At 41.2% G+C, this 16542-nt stretch overlaps 1 protein-coding gene across 1 annotated transcript in view; it reads right to left on the reverse strand.

The window, feature by feature from the left end:
- GPR137B (G protein-coupled receptor 137B) overlaps positions 1–1930 on the reverse strand; it is a 33632-nt gene extending 31702 nt beyond the window's left edge. The window contains exon 1 of the mRNA XM_014951244.1: positions 1717–1930. The gene's annotated coding sequence lies outside the window, so the exon portion shown is untranslated. The remainder of the gene's footprint in view (positions 1–1716) is intronic.
- Positions 1931–16542: the final 14612 nt, after the last annotated feature.

Here is a 16542-nt window from a genome sequence, read left to right on the forward strand (position 1 = left end):
AACAGAGGGCTGGGAACCAGTTTTCTCAAGGGAAAAAATGTCCTTTCATTGTTGGGCTTTCTCTGTGCTGGGGCACGTTAGATTTCACTATTAATCCCGACACAGACCTCATACTCAAAACATGTCTAAATAAAGCCTTCATAATAAATCAGGATTTATTATTCTAATCTCATTTAGGTCATACAGTGGCGTACAACAGTACGAATGTAGGGCCTTAACGCGTAATCCTTAAGGCACCCAAAGCCTCCATTGGCTTCAAATAAAGTAATGCCTATGCATCAAGGGCAGGAACTCACCCGCACAAACTAATCAGCGTAATGCAAGTAGCTTTAAAGCAAGAAAACTGTGGTTTCATAATTTCAGCCAGTAATTGACCAGAAGAAAATTTTCTAGAAGAAAAGCCTCCCCACCTACCACTGGAAAAACCCATAAAAGAGGAACCAAAGTGGTTAGATATTTATCTTCAGTGGGCATTCCCTTAGATAAATCAGTCAGCTGGGTATGAGCTGACTGGAAAAAAGAGGTGGACTAGATATGGACTGACAACAGAGGGAGGTAGATCTGAGTGCTAAAGATCACCTGGCCCAGTGTTTGGGGTTTCATATCATCTATGACACATCCTGGCAGGGAACAAGTCTTCTCTTCACAAGAACCATGATGAGTAAAGAATAAAAGCCCATTTAAATAGGGACGATTTTAGACACATCCAGTAAAGACAGTTAATTAATTTTCTTCCCTTGTCTTCTGTTACTTCCAAAATAGGGAACATCTGGCTCACATAAAGCCTCATGTTAGAAATCATCTGCTTCAGCCCTGATTATCTAGCTGCTAGTTCAAGCGGCTGAGAATTCAGCTATGGAAACAAAAAGTCATGAATCTTGCTGAATCCTTCTCAGGTTAATGCCTGGAGAAGGTTCTCAACTCCAGTACCCCAAACCTACTCTGGCTGGTGCTAGCATCCATACCAGCTCAGAGGACTGTGCAATGTTAGGAAGTGGTCTCGTAGATGGTCTGAGCAGTTTGATGTTTCCTCGTTTTCCTAAATTGTGTTTGGCAAGGCTGCCCCCTGAACTGTCACTACAGAAGCTTTTCAGCTATAGGGCCATCCTTGGAACAGCATTTAAGGCATTTTTGTTGGTGAAGGGCCTACAGAACTGCAGTCTGGCCTTTCTGGGATATGGGAATAGGGTGGAAAGGGTAACCAGTGTGACTGGAAGCAAAGGATCACGCCTAGGACTGCAAGGTGATGTAGAGAAACAGCAAATTCCCAAGCTACATGTCAAGCCTACAGCTCGGGGATGAATTCCCACAGGATGTGGTTTCTTTGATCATTATTGAATCTGTATTTAAGACATCTGCAAGGACCTGAGAAACAAATACAGCTCCTGGGCTAAAACCAAGTAGTAGCCAAACCTTCACAGCAAACTTGTGTTCAGCATTTAACACATAAGGCTCAGCCGGCAGCACCCTTCCTGCCCTACACCCCCTGCCCCGCCGGCAGCAGCCTCACCCTGCTCCGCCACCCCACACTCCGCTCTCCCCGAGGCGCAGGGCCACGGGGGAGGTCGGTGGGAACACGAAAGCAATCCCGGTCCCCGAGGAGAACGAGGAGGGGCGAGAAGGAGCGGTGAGGCGGCGGGAAGCGGGTTCTGCGCCGCCCTTCCCCTCAAACAAAGCCCGCAGAGGGTGAGCGCCGCCCCGGCCCTGCCCGCTCACCTCAGCCCGGCCCGGCCGCTTCTCTTCGGCCCCAGGGCGCGCCCTGGCGGCGCGGGGGTGGTCCGCCGGGGTAACGGGGCTTGGCTGCCGGTTTGCCGCCCGTCGTGTGCTGAAGGCCAGGGACGCCTCTGTGAGGAACAAACGCAACACGGGAATGGTTTTAGCACGCTGCTTGTTAACGGGGTTAAATTCAGATTATTTTTTAAATTATTATTATTATTAGGGCTGGCAGGGCGAGCGGCAACAACTTCCCCTCACAACCCGCCGGGCAGAGGCGGGGCGGGGCTGGGGGCGGGAGGCGGCGCCCCACGCGGCCTGACAGGCCCGGCGGGAGCCCCGGGGCCCGGTTACCTCAGGATGGCCCGCGGCCGCCCGCGGGGGGATCCAACCCCGTGTGCTGTGGGTCGCTTACGTTTTACTTGTTGAGGCTGGCGCTGGTGTATGTACAGCATCCACAGTTACACAGGAGCCAGGGGGCTAGGCAGGCAGCCGTCTCCTTTCTGCTGACCGCCCGAGCAGCTGGGGGCGGGAGGCGGCGCCCCACGCGGCCTGACAGGCCCGGCGGGAGCCCCGGGGCCCGGTTACCTCAGGATGGCCCGCGGCCGCCCGCGGGGGGATCCAACCCCGTGTGCTGTGGGTCGCTTACGTTTTACTTGTTGAGGCTGGCGCTGGTGTATGTACAGCATCCACAGTTACACAGGAGCCAGGGGGCTAGGCAGGCAGCCGTCTCCTTTCTGCTGACCGCCCGAGCAGGACACTGAGGAGATGGCAACTTTCTTTCCCCGCCATCTTGGTGTGTCCTGAAGGCGTCAGCTGCTCTGTCGTGCCTGCCCGGGAAGATGCCGGTTTCCTTCATAAAACTCCCCTGGAAGAGAAACAGAAGTTAGGTTTTGTGTCCTTCAGCCAGGCAGTTTCCTGTCCCCACCAGCAGCTTTTCCGGATTTACCCCTGTTGCAAAGCAGCAACCACCATTGTCCTGCTCTGTCCTGATGGCTTCTGGGGGGTTTTATTTGTTGTGAAGGGCGGCTCAGTAGCAGAAATCAATTGAGCCTTATCTCCTTAACATCATTAAAATACATTTACCTGAAAAATAAAGTTAATAGTAGGTGGCTTAACAAAATGTTGGTTTTGCTGGGGGGGGTTAAGTGCCAAAAATATATTGTATGTTTTTAAATGGAACTGCTTTTGCTTCTAACACAGTAAAATAAAAGATTATCATTTCATGAACTGAATAATTGTACCAATCTGTTTGTGTTCGTTTATACCGTGACAGAATGTTAAATGCATTAGGCTTCAAATGGCCCAGCTGAATAAATTGCCCTGGTGGGTGGAGCAGAGCAGAGAACTCTAAAAGTGTGAAAAAAGAGGAAAGGAGAAAGTTTGAAGAAACAGAGCTGCAGGTGTTATTACAGGAACTACATTAAGGAGAAACTACGTGGAAAAAGTAAGTACCAAGCAAATTTCTTAACCTTTGGGGGATTTTTGTAGAATCCTCACAAGCAAGTTGTTTGATTATATCATGTGGATAGCAAAAACTTTGTCTTTCTCATTTCTTTCATAGACCTGTCTATGTAAGTTTATTATATTAAATAAGCATCTTAACTACACGTGTAATTCTTTCATAATAATATTTGACAATATCTCTATAATAAATCATAATTATAACAATAAATGTAAGTACATTGTGTAGATATGTTAATATTATACATAAATATATTATTAAATATAAATATACTTTCAATTATAACTAGATAATTATGTTTAATTATTAAGTAATATGATGTTAACTATTTAAAGATTAGGAAATGGCGGCATTAAGGTTGTCAGCACAGGTTTTGTTTCAACCCCTTTGCAAGTGCTTTTTAATGTCACTTTTAGTGATCGTTTTTCCCTCAGGATCCTTCCTTCATTCAGAGGACAGAGTGGTAGCACAACAAGCATTCTAGGAGGAGCCAGAGTTGTTAGGAAGTGATATGGTTTTTCATAGGGTATAAGACACATGTGAATTGGGGTTTGGTAAAATAAGGGTTCGCGTAAGGGCATATCAGGTCTTTATAACTACAGATGGGGGGAGCTCAGGAGGGGAGTGGGTAGAAACTGTCCAGTGCTATATGCTGTGAAAGGAAAAGGGAGAGAATGATTTAACAGCTGGGATGGAGGGCAGGGAGTAGGTATTTAGCCTGGACATACTTCTATCACCTCCAGCTGTGCTGGCTGTAGTTTATTTTGGAGCAAAATCCGGTATAATACAATGGCAGATTTCCAATCCTCTTACAGAACAGACAACATTGCAGTAAAAGGACTTCAATCATTTTTGCTATTAAAATGTTTTAAGAGGTGTGTTCCTCTTAACCTCTGTGTATTTGCTTCATCTTAACTATGCCATTGCTGAGAACCTTTCATCAGAAACTGCTGTCTTTTGTTTTGTTTTTTACATTTTGATAGCCCAGATATTTTTTTTAAAGTAATGGATGTATAAATCTCAGCCCGGCAAAGGTGGTACAGCCAATTGATTGATGAATAGAAAAAATATACAGAATTTCAAACTACCTTAATGAAAGAAACTGAGCAGCTGACCTTGAGACTGGTTAATCAGTATGATGTGTTTTGAGATATGAGTAGCCTAGTTTGTCAGTTTAAATGTGAGAGATGTACTAAAGAAATCTCAATCCGTGGCATCAGCAACCAAAGGGATTTTACTAATTGACAATGCTAGTTGGGATTGTCATATGTTGGGAGTGCTTGTCCCAGTTGTTTCTTAGGTCAGTGACATCAGGTTTCCATTACGTATGTCATGCTAAATATTGGGGTTTTTGACAATACAAATTGTAGAGTGCCACGAGGATAAAATTGTAGTCTTGGGAGGCCTACAGCACTAGGCTGTTTATTGCATCTTGCTTAAAGGGTGTCCTATGTTCAAACACATGGCAAAAGACTATAAAGATATATAAAGATATGAAGAAGAAAGAATTTCCAGGACTGTATCTTCAAAGGTAGGATGCACAAGCCTCTGTCTGTATCTTCAGACAACTTTGGTTATAATTTACTTAGGATTTTACCAAATCTATTCTAATGCCCTACCTATTTTTTTGTGTTTAAGTCTATCAGTAATTTTGAATTAAGAGAGGTAAAATAGTCATTTCAGAGAAAGTTTGCAATAAAAAGGGCAGTGTGATCTGGTAGTCAGAAGTAGGTTGATGGGAGGCGGTCAGTTTCCCCCATAGAGCTCTATAACAATGAGTTGCACAAGAAAAATTCAGTCTTAAAAATGAAGTTTTATTGAGACACACTAAATGTAAATTGTTTTAATTTGCAGAACTTTGTAAAAATAAAGTGATTTTTACTAAAAGAAAAAGAAAACATGAAGTTAGCTGTTTGGACAGTATATCCTCTTTATAAAAGCCTTATAGTCCTATATCAAAAGTGAATTTAATGTTAGAAGAAATTAGGTCTATTTGGGGAAAAAAAAATCCTTTCATCAAAAAGTAAAGTAACTACATCTCCTTCTGTGCTTTCTATTGAAAACACAGTGACTGACAGATACAGAGACCATGGAAAATTCTCAGCCTTTTTTAATTCACTGTGAAATACAGAGATTAATGAAAAGATACAAATGTCTCTATGACATTTTGTGATAGATACCTGTGTATGCAAAGCAGTTAAAAATCCTGAAAACTCAGCAGTAGCAAATTCCATCATTTCAGGAGGATTCCACTGGGAGCTGGGGTTGTTTAGCCTAGAGAAAAGGAGGCTGAGGTGAGACCTTATCACTCTCTACAACTACCTGAAAGGAGGTTGTAGCAAGGTGGGGGTTGGTCTCTTCTACCAAGGAACAAGTGTATAGGACAATTGGAAACGGCTTCAAGTTGCTTCAGTGGTGGTTTAGGTTGGATATTTGGAAAAATTTCTTCACTGCAAGGTGTATCAAGCATTGCAACAGGCTGCCCAGGGAAATGGTTGAGTCCCCATCCTCGGAGGTATTTAAAAGATGTCTAGATATGGCACTTGGGGACATGTTTCAGTGGTGAACTAGCAGTGCTGTGTTAATGGTTCGACTCCATGATCTTAAAGGTCTTTTCCAACTTAAATGATTGCATGATCTGTTAGCACTTTTAGTAAAAAGGCATATTTCTCTAGGTTTAACATAGCAGATCTAACCACAGCTCCAGTCAGCCCTTTTACTGCAAGTGTCTTCATGGCAGGGACCAGCGGAGGGTGCTGTTGTTACTGTTCTGTACCGGAGAACGGTGAAAAAACCAGAGTAACCTTGTAGCGGGAGAAGTACTTGAGAAGGCTTGACACATGGGCATCAAGAGGTTCTTATCTGTCACTGGACTCAGGCTGCCACGCTAGGTGTTTGAGTCTGACTGAGCTCTGTTCCGCTTCTGAAATCTATCTGTGGAGCTGTGCAACAGGTTTACCTCCTTTAGCACAAGCTTATCTGCATAAGTACATTCTTTGTGGTGAGCTTTTTTCCTTGTGATATTGTAGCTTCTTAGCTGTTTTCAAGCAATCCTGATGCCATCTTTGAAAAGTCACCTTTTAGAGGTTGCAAGGTATGCAATATTAAAAGTGTCATGTATTGTAGCCCATGTATGTTGTATGGATCCTTTGCTGTTTTGTATATGCTTGGATCCTTTGCTGGTTGACTTCATAGGTATGGGACCTCTGATAGGGGGAAACCTGTTGGGACCCTTAGCTTCAGCTTCATTATATTTTCAGTTTGGCAGACACCCTAAGGAGAAAGTTTGCAATGCCAAGAACTCTTTAACACTCGCTGAATGGAGTCTGAAGAAATAAAGTGTTACACATAAGAAGCAGGAATCAATCTCAGCAAGAAATAACTTCTAAAGACACCGTTTAAACTTCTTGGTGCCTCTTGTGTGTGCTCTGTCTTTCTTGGTTAGCACTAACTTCACCCAGTTTTTGACTTTTGGACCAGTACCAATGCCTTTCATGTGAGTCAGGCGTGCCTATTCCTTTAGTTTCTCTAAGCATCCTTTCTTATTACTGAGTGGCAGCATTTCTCTTGTATTCAAACACAGCAGGCATTCATTTAGAGAATTCACTCATCTCAGCTGAGAATTACTGAAGATAAGTGAGACCTTCAGTCAGAGAAGAGATCCATTTTTTCTTGCAGGGTGCCAAGTCCAGCAGGATCAGCAGACCTTGGATGTCATTTGGTAGGGCTGGGAGTGCACACGTGGTTAGGCAGCAGTCCACCTCTTGCTTCTTTGCTGCAGGACTGGATAGCCCAAGCTGTTCTCTCAGTGTTTGTTACTATGTGATCAACCCCCTTAAACTGAAAGGGACAATTTGTATGCACAAATGCCAGCAACGTGTCAGGGCTTATATTTGTATCCTCTGACTTAAAAAACTCAGGTTCTCTTTCTCTTTCCCACCATCCTGCACTCATCTGACTCCTTTTTGAAATCCAGTTTTTCCCCTCCCTGCTTTCTTCCTTCTCAATTGAAAAAAGGCATCCTCAAAGTAAGAAGTAAGGTTACTAAAGCCAGTGGAAGTTGAGCAGTTCTGGGTCTGGCTCCACCACAGCCAGAAGCAGCTGAAAGCGGCTGGTTCAGATGCTGGGACAGTAACCGAATTGTTACTCTGCTGAAGCAACACATGCAACAAATGTTTATATCTGGTACCAAGAGGGATTAAGCCTGTTTGATGAAGATGGGCTCTTTGGAGATGACAAAGATCTAGTCCTTCGGCAAGGCTGAGCAATCCAGGGGGATTTCTGTTTAAGTCTTTCTGAAAAGCCTGAGAAAACATTAATACACTGTAGGGAATGTTCAGAAATTATATAAACTAGAAAAGTTATGAGAGTTAGTGGCAGTGAAACAATAAGGGTACTGTACTTATAAGTTCTTCTGTATGTGTAGTATATATGACAATAAATATAAATCCTGAGGTTGCAAATGCTCAGGCAGGAATGCTCCCAAGTTTTTGAGAATACTTAGATGTATGAAATGTGCAGGGCATGCTGCTGAATATGTGAAAATGAGCACCAGCAAACAAGAAAATTAAGTTAGTCTTGGTCATAGTTTGCCATGTAAAATGGACATGAAGCTGTGGAAACTTTAAAGGTAAGGTGTTATTCAGATGAGAATCATTCCAGGCAGAAGTTCCTCTCTAATTCTCCTATCTTTGTACTTTGCTGTCTTTGGATAGAGAGTTATTTGAAAAATACTCCACAGTCAGGGGTGATTTGCTGCTGCTGTTGTGTTAAATCAGCCTGTTTGTTTTTCTTTACTCTGAAGCATACATCCTGTTTCCAAAGTGATGGCACAATTTATGGAGATCAGAAACAGCCTGCAGATATTTATGACCAACCTTTTAATTCTTCCACCACACGGAATGCAAGGGGTTGCAAAAGTTCTGTATCTTCCTCTGTTTGCTGAATTGTAATTTGTCAGTTCTGAGCCCCCCCAAAAGCTGAATTTGGCAGCCAGCAACAGAATTCTTTGTTACATATTCACCTTAAAAAAAACGACTCAAAGTTTTCCATTTGGTTTTTTTTCATTAATTTCTGCCCTCTGGTAGCCCCCTGAATATCTGAAGTTGGTGTGCTTTCCTGGGGCTTGTGAAGATTAAGAATAACTACTCAGCTTCACACTCTGGATACCCATGGAGACAGTTATTACTTTAAACTGGCATTTGCCTTTGGAAGAAACATTATCTGGTCTACTTCAGAAAGCTACTTCTGGTTGTCAGGAAATCTCCACTGAGTTCAGGAAGTCTCCACCATGTGTCTTCTGATTTGCCAGGTGGACGAGCTATATTTCTTTGGTCCCTTAATTTTTCTATTTGTAAAGTGGAATAATAATAAATGTTTAAGTCAACAGGAAGGGTTTTGAGATCTGACAGAGTAGTAATGGAAAGTGCTGTTGAGACCACTATACCGTGATTACTGGATGAAAATCTGCTGTACGCTTTAGCACTGCTGCAAGAAATAAGCTGCAGAAAATGATTACATTTTGGATGAGGCAAAGTCCTGTGCTGAGTACTTAAATAACTGAATTGTATTTACTAATATGGAAGAAGCAGAGGGCAGTAGATTTCCCTCGGGAAGAACACAATGCTCTCATTTGTTCAAATACTGTGGCTCAGTCTTCAGAAGTTAGATTCCTTCCTCAGATGATAAAAATGTAAATATCTGTACATTCACAAAAATCAATAATTTTGTTTAAAACTTAGGTCCAATGTAATACACATTTCCCCCCATTGTTTGTTGTCAATAATTGCATCTCCAACACATGGTGTATAGGAGTCTCTAAATGGCAATTTCATATTGTATTTAATGGCTCTAAAGCTGGGTGGGATTGCTGGATTGGATCATTGTGTTAAGGGACGAATGCATTAAATACATAAAATGCATAAATAAGAATTTTTATATTTCAAGAAAAAAACCAGAGCATTAAGGACCAGATTTAGATGGTCTTATTTTGGACAATACTTTTTCTTTCTTAAGTCATTTCCTCAAGTTTAGTGGCCTTACTTGTAAATAAGAATAACCCATGCTGGCAGAACTGTGCTTTGAAAGATCTGTGCTGCTGGAAAACATTCAAATGTTTTTCATGCAGGAAGTTTGAGAGAATCATAAAAGATTTGCAATTAAAGGAAAACAGACGTGATTTTCTCTGAGAAAGAACTCAAGGAATGAGAAGTGGTCAATGAGCCATAAAGTGGGTCAGCCCTAAGATCCCAAAAGGTTAATAAAAGGCCTCTTCTGGAACAAGACAAGGAAGGAAACTAGGAAGAACATAACGGTACAGAGTTAAAGGCCCTTGTGGGGAAAAGGTAAAGGAGAAGGATGTTAACGGTAGAGCTCAAGGGAGAGAAGACATGACAAGAAAGATCATTTAGGTAGAAGTCCAAGCATGGCTTCAGAGCAAGAACAAATAATGACTTGAAAAGGATTTTGGTAACCTTTCATTTGCAAGTGTAACTTTTTCAATTGCAACAGTCTTGCTCTCTCTCCCCCTTGAAAAACTTAAAAATACACCTCTGACTGCAGGTATACAGGTATATCTGTATTGCTACATGAGAGAGGGCCAGAGATCTCCCTTATGCACTGGATCCCTGAATATCCAAACTGCTTAAGTGTTAGCTGATTTCCTGGCTGCTCCAGATGGCTCTTTCCAAGACAAAGCACAGCAGTGGTCTGGGGACAGTTTGCTCCAAGGACCACACTCCAAAGGCAGTTACAAACCAGGACCAGACTTTGTTCTTGGCCCTATCTAATCTTCCAAATGTAGCCCAAAGACTTTGTGACTTCAAATACCTGCACATAGCCTTGTGTCACCGGCTGCGGTGTGACATGTACCCTTAGTCTTGTGCCGTAACTAAACCACTGATAGATTGCTCAATGGTTCACTTTATTTCAGACGCTGTGAACTGGGGCTGGGGGGGAACCAAAGCATTTATGTCCTAGGGCTACAGTAACCCAGCAGAGATCATGGGCTAAGTGCTATGTAGTGCAGATACAAACAGTGAGATCTAGGGGTTAGCAGTTTGGACACAATCCAGTCCTGGCTACTTGACCTCGGGGATCACACCCTGTCCCTCTTTTAATTGGGAGTGTAGACTACACACAGAGTTTGTTCTCAGCAGCCTCTTGTAGAAAAAAAGAGAGTTCCTGCTTTTCTTGCTCCTACCCTGTCACTTCTCCACTGAGTAAGTTATTGCATCAATCCTAGTGTTTGCAAATAATGCCTCTTTTTCCCAGGGGCAACATGATTGTTTCTGTGCAGAGTTTCTTTAGTGCAGGTCTTCATGTTTTATTGTTGCTCTGTGACAAAACTGCAGTGTTACCCTCCTAGGCTAAAACACTAAACTGTGTTTGGAAAGAAATGAGTGGGCCACTGTTTATACTGTTCTGCAGATTCCAAGTGAAGTGAACAGCAATATAAGTCCTTGGGTCAGGAACAATAAATAGCTGTAATTCATTGAATTACTCCTGGTTTTTTGGATCTGGACTGTTTCAGGCCAGGGGAAAGTTCAGAGTCTTTACACAGTTTTTAAAAGAAGAGGAGAGAAAAAAATCTTCTTTCAGCATTACAGATGCACAGTATGTTGCAGCCAACTGTATGCACTATTTCCAACTAATTTTAAACATTATTTATCTCCAAGCACATAAATTAGGCCTTTGGATTGAAAATGTACAGTAGGTTCTTGACAGTATGCATGTCTAATCTAAAAATAAATTATTATATTTGTAGATCTTCATAGCTATAGTTGCAACTCAAGGTACTAGAAATCTTAAGAAAAAAAGAAATAAAAAAACCTGGTGAAAATACTGAATTGTTACCCACAAGTTTTTACCAGCATTTTGTGTGGAAAAGAGCAGAATTGTCACTCCAAAACTTTGCCTGTTGACAGCGTTCTTGGAGTCTAAATTTATGAATCAGACAAGCTTTTGAGAACAACCATTTTAGCCTTTGAGCACACAGTTGCGTCCACCCCCCTCAGCAAATGATCTTAAACTCACAAATAAATTTCAGTAACTTATAGGAAACTTCAGTGTGTGCTGAGTGGATTCCTAAAGACTGAAAGTCTTTGGCATAGCTAACTTTGAACAGTAGACCAGGAGAGGTCAGGAAACACATCTTTTATGGATGGAGGAATTTTCTTTCTTAGTAGGCCTTGTCAAACAAAGAAAACATTTACAAGCAACCTCATTGAAGGAAATATTAATACCTAGTGTTCAATCTGGCCAAACATGGATTTATGCAGGTAACTTTGTTCTCCCTCTGTGCAGGGCTTTCACAACTATCTGTACATGTAAAGATAAATGACGATCTAATTTTGAGACCATACAGTTAATAAGATGCAGTGTCATCTTTATTCAATATTTCTTCCCTTATCCAGTCCTTGTAATAGGACAACAGGACTGGACAACCACTAATGAAAATTGTTGGCTTTTGTTGCACTGCAGCATCATATATTCTGAATGAAAATTAGTTTCACTCACAGCTGCTCAAGGTAATGATATATTCTCCTGGGTAAATTTCACTAGCTTAGGCAATGGATTCCACTTCAGAAAATCCATTTCAGAAATAAGGCTTTTTTCCTTGTAAAAGAGATCATCCAGTCATGATGGGGGAAAATGAGTTAAGTGTCTTCTCAAAATTTTTATGATTATTTAGGCTCATCTGAGAAATCATGTAGTCTTTTTCTAAATGAAGATCGTTACAAGTTGTATTATTCTATCAGGCAGGGTCAGGCTCCATGGGCCTGGGTGATCTACAGGCACAAGGAGCAGATGATAGTAGGTTGGCTGTCACAGGAGAGCCTGGGCCAATGTTTCAGACTTTATTAGTCCTTTTGCATGTTTCTGGAAAAGTTGAGGCTGACCTTTTCTTGTAATCATCTGTTATGGAATTTCTAGCCACCACTAACATCAGACCAGTGCTCTTTTCTTATTGATTGTCATCTAGAAACTTGGTTGCTGGGAGTCAATGCATCGTCTTTTTGGTGTGTTTCATGTACAACTGAAATTCACAGTCATTGCAGTCAAAGTCTGGGTCCCAAGTAAAACAGAATGCAAAATTTAGCAATGCTTTTGGTTTGGGTGTACATACAGTCTGAAGTGATGGTTTAACTTGAGATGCATTAAATACCATCTCATCACCAGACTGCGAGGAGATGTGTTTTCCCTGTGTCTAGTATCTTTGTTCTGAACGCTGACACAGTGGGTCAGGGTAGTTATTTCTTTAGTCTCGGGGTGGATAGGAGGTAAAGGATACCTTTTCAGTATCTGTCTTCCTGTCCCATTCAAATTGCTTTTCCACATGCCATTCCCATTGTTTAAAAAACAATGTTTCTTATACTGTAATTGTTTTTTGCATATACAAGAAACTGGTCATACATTCCTGTCTCCTGTGTGTTTTTTAAAAATCTGAAGTCAGTTATTATTGTCTGTTTGGAGTCTTTTGTTGCACAAAGTTAAAACTTTTAGATAATAACAAGACTTGGAGTAGGTGAAGTGGTTGACTGGAAGTAGGTGTAGTAGTTAGTGCTGTGCTGAATATTTAAACAGAAGACTAATTGTATACCTTCTTGCCTTACTACAACTCTCTTACTACAGAGAAGTCCTAGTATTCTTACTGGATTAGAAGCTCTGTTCTCGGAAGAAAACAAGCATTAGGATTTAGGAAGGATATTTTGATAAAATATGAAAAAAAAAAGATAAAAAGCATCATATTTTTCATGTGGCTGCATGGTGGATGGGAGGATTGTAAGGCTACTTTATTTATCTCTCCAGTTTCTGTAATGCAGCTATTTTTCTGTTGCGTTTTCCATTGCATTTTTCCTAAGTTATAAACTGAGATGAAGAAAAACGTTCATGCTTCTGTATAAACATAATTTTACTGCGTAACTTCCTCCGTGGTATTTTTTTTCCTGTCCCTTATTAATACAGTTACCGGTTCTAATAGTGAGACACAGAAATAGATGAAAGCAACCCTAGAAATGTAAACAGTCCATCCTAGCACCAGACCTGGGAAGGGCCTGAGAGATACTGTCTCTCCCATGCTGCTTGCCCTGCTCCCGGCAGTTACTAATCTGTTACTGCTATGTACTGTTATATTGCAGCAGTGTATCTCTTCTGTGCTGGCCAGGTCATTGGCCAGACTCATTCCCAGTCTTGCCCAGCTGTTGTCCAGAACAGGATATGAGTTCCTGAGGAGTTTGTCTTTCTGTTGCCCTGTAAGATCTCCACACGAGAGAAAAAGAAGGGATTCTATAGTCGTCTGTACCCTGCGCTGAATGCAGAGGGTGAGGTACAGTATTGCCCTTCATGTGCATCTCTTCTCAAGAGCATCTAACAGCACTTCAAAATTAGTCTGTTTCTATAGAGAGTTCAGCTGCAAAATACACTTTTTTTGAAGTTTTTCCTGAATCTTGTGACCTCCACAGTGACACATGTAGAGTTACAGAGGGGATCTCATCATGTTTCACTCTAATAAACAATGAACATTAAGTTCCAAGACAGTGATTTAAATTTATGATGCTCACTCCATGATCTTCCTGCAAGCCTTGCTTTTGCTTGTGACCCTTTGATTCCCATGACCTTGTCTCTCTAAAAAATGCTCCTTCTCAGCAGACCTCAGTCCTATTCTTTCCTGTCATTATCCCAAATGCTCAATTCTTTCCAGTTTATTACCATAGGGTTACTCTGTCCTTTGATGATCCATCCACTAGAATACTTTGTCATCTTTGGACAGCAGATCATCATGAGGGGCCCAGGGCATTATTTTCTTTCCTCCAGTCATGCCAGCAAAGGGGACACTAGCTCCCTTTTCTCTGTTCATAAAACCTGGGGAGAAGCATCTGCAATCCCCTTTTCCAGATTTCCTCACATGTAGGCAGTAGAAATTTTCAAATATTTATGCATGTATACCTGTGAGCTATTTTAGTACCATATGAACATAGAAACGCAGGTCAAAATCTGTTGGGCTGTCTCATCCTATGATGAAATACAGAATTATTCCTTAAGGTCTGTTATTTGGTAATCCGACCAACCCAGTGTTGGACTACCCAAAGCTTTCTGTCATTCTGCTTCCATTATGTCTAATCCATGGTTTCTCTGAAAATAGACCCCATGGTAAGGAAGCATTTTCTGATACTTGATTTCATGGCTTCTTTTAGTTACTTTGATCTCCTACTTACCTGTACTCATTAAGCTCACCTGTATAATTCCTCTGTTTGGTAGCACTCTTCAGATATTTGAATTGAAGACACTTTGATGGAAGATGTTAATCAAATCTCCTCCCCATTATAATTTAGCCAAGTACACATGTTCAGTTCTTTAACAATTCCTTGTACACCACACCCTCTGGTCCTCTGATCTTTTTTTATTGTTTCACTCTGAATTCTCTCCAGTAGTGAATTTTCTGTGAAATCTCTGATCCCACAAGCAATCTCTGGAAAAGCACTGTCATTGTATCCCTTCAGAAAATGTCACTACCTCCTTGTAACACAGTAAAACCTGCTCATTTATTGTACAGGATCTCAGTGCCTGCTCTGGGGATACTCTTGCTTTGTAAACTGCTGTCATATCTGATTTATGATCCTTTGAAAATGTGGTGTTCTTCTTGGCATTTACTAGCTGTGTTCTGGAAGATTTTTCTCGATGGTGTGTTAACTGGTGATATTCCAATTTGCATCTGAAAGCATTTCTTCCCTTCCTAAATCTCAGTGACGTGTTTTGTGTTCTCCATTCTGGTTGGTGTTAGCAATTAATATCTCCCAATTAATTACATCATATGTAAGGATGCTTTTCTATCCCTTTTTCAAGTCATTATTGAAGATGCTAGAAAAAACAACTAGAAATATTTTTTTAGTCTTAGGACTAGTGATTCTCATTACTCGTCAAAATAGGAGCTGCCTACAAGGTAAACTTACTCAACTACAACAGAAACACTGCAATCCTTTTAAAGTAAAATAGACTAAACAATCACAATATACTGACTAATGGACCAAAAATTTACCATAACATGGCTATTATCTTGTGTTCTAAACATGCAGATGTAGATATTTAACTCTTCAGTCTTCAAGGCAATTTCAAATTCACTACAGTAAGTTTCTGGCTTCCCAGTGGTCCTCATCTTCCAAGTTCTGGACATAATACTAGGAAATCATGTGGATCTGACGGAAAAGCAATATCCTCTCAGAGTTTTCTTCTTTTTGTGCTTATATCTTCTTCTTGTTGAGGTTGACTTTTTTATTGAGGAAAAATGTGGCTATGGAAAGCTTCAAGCCTAACAGAAATGACATCTTTATGTTGTGAATGTGTATATATGGTTCTGGAGGTGTTACGGAGTTAATTTAGGCTTCCTCTTTTCTGTGGAGCTACATGACACAAACACACATTGCCTTTAGGTTCTGCAGGTTTGGAAATAGGTTTATGCTGGAGAAGGGAGGTTGTAACTGGGAGGATGATTTTGAGGTGGGTAATATTCCCATGTACGTGCTTAATGTGGGTAGAGAAGTTACGGTTTGGTTAACTGCTTGTAGGTTAAGTATCCATTTGTCAAACAAGGAGAAAGATACCTCAGCTGGGTACCTTGAGGCATCTTTGTGGATATGACTGTGCTCTGAGATGGTGGTGATCCAGCCAAGAGACTACTTTTGTAGCAGTGGTTAGCCAGGCACACCTGAAGCCACCAGTTACTGTTTTATGGGTTTGGAAAATCTGGAGGGAAGCTGCAGGTAAAAGGACAGGGAGATCTGAATTGTGTGGAGAGACTTGTCTTCCTCCCAGACCACTGTGCTACTTGTCTTAGTGGCTGTTTTCACTGAAATATAGGAGTTGTGTAAATAGTTGCTGGTGATAATAATGGTGACTGGATACACAGATGTGTTTCTCTCAGCATGGTTAGAGCTCTACCCTGCAATGTCTTGTGCTCTTGCAATTTGCCAAATGCAAAATTATGTTTTCTTACCAAAAAATCGAGACGGTGTTTAAAGAAAAGTAAAAATCATGCAGGTAGCATTTCGGCTGCTTTCCCTCGGGTGATTTTCTGCTGTGAACATTCTGTGGAAATATCACAGCATACACTTTATTGGACAAGGAAAAATATATGAAAGATATCCATTCTTCAGTTGCTTCCGAGTGTTTCCTGGGAGCAGGACTAGGCTATGAAACAAGAAGACATAGTCAGAGAGAATGTATTTAGATATCCTGTGTTTCTTTTCTATGTATCTCACATAGGAAGTTCTTATTTACCGGTTTGGTGGGGGTTTTGTTTGGGTGGGTTCTTTCTTTTTGGTTCTATTTTACAATCAAATTCAGCTCTGACATTGGTGTAGTTAATT

This window comes from Calidris pugnax, unplaced genomic scaffold (assembly GCF_001431845.1).
Source record: "Calidris pugnax isolate Ruff unplaced genomic scaffold, ASM143184v1 scaffold24, whole genome shotgun sequence".
NCBI classification, from domain to species: domain Eukaryota; kingdom Metazoa; phylum Chordata; class Aves; order Charadriiformes; family Scolopacidae; genus Calidris; species Calidris pugnax.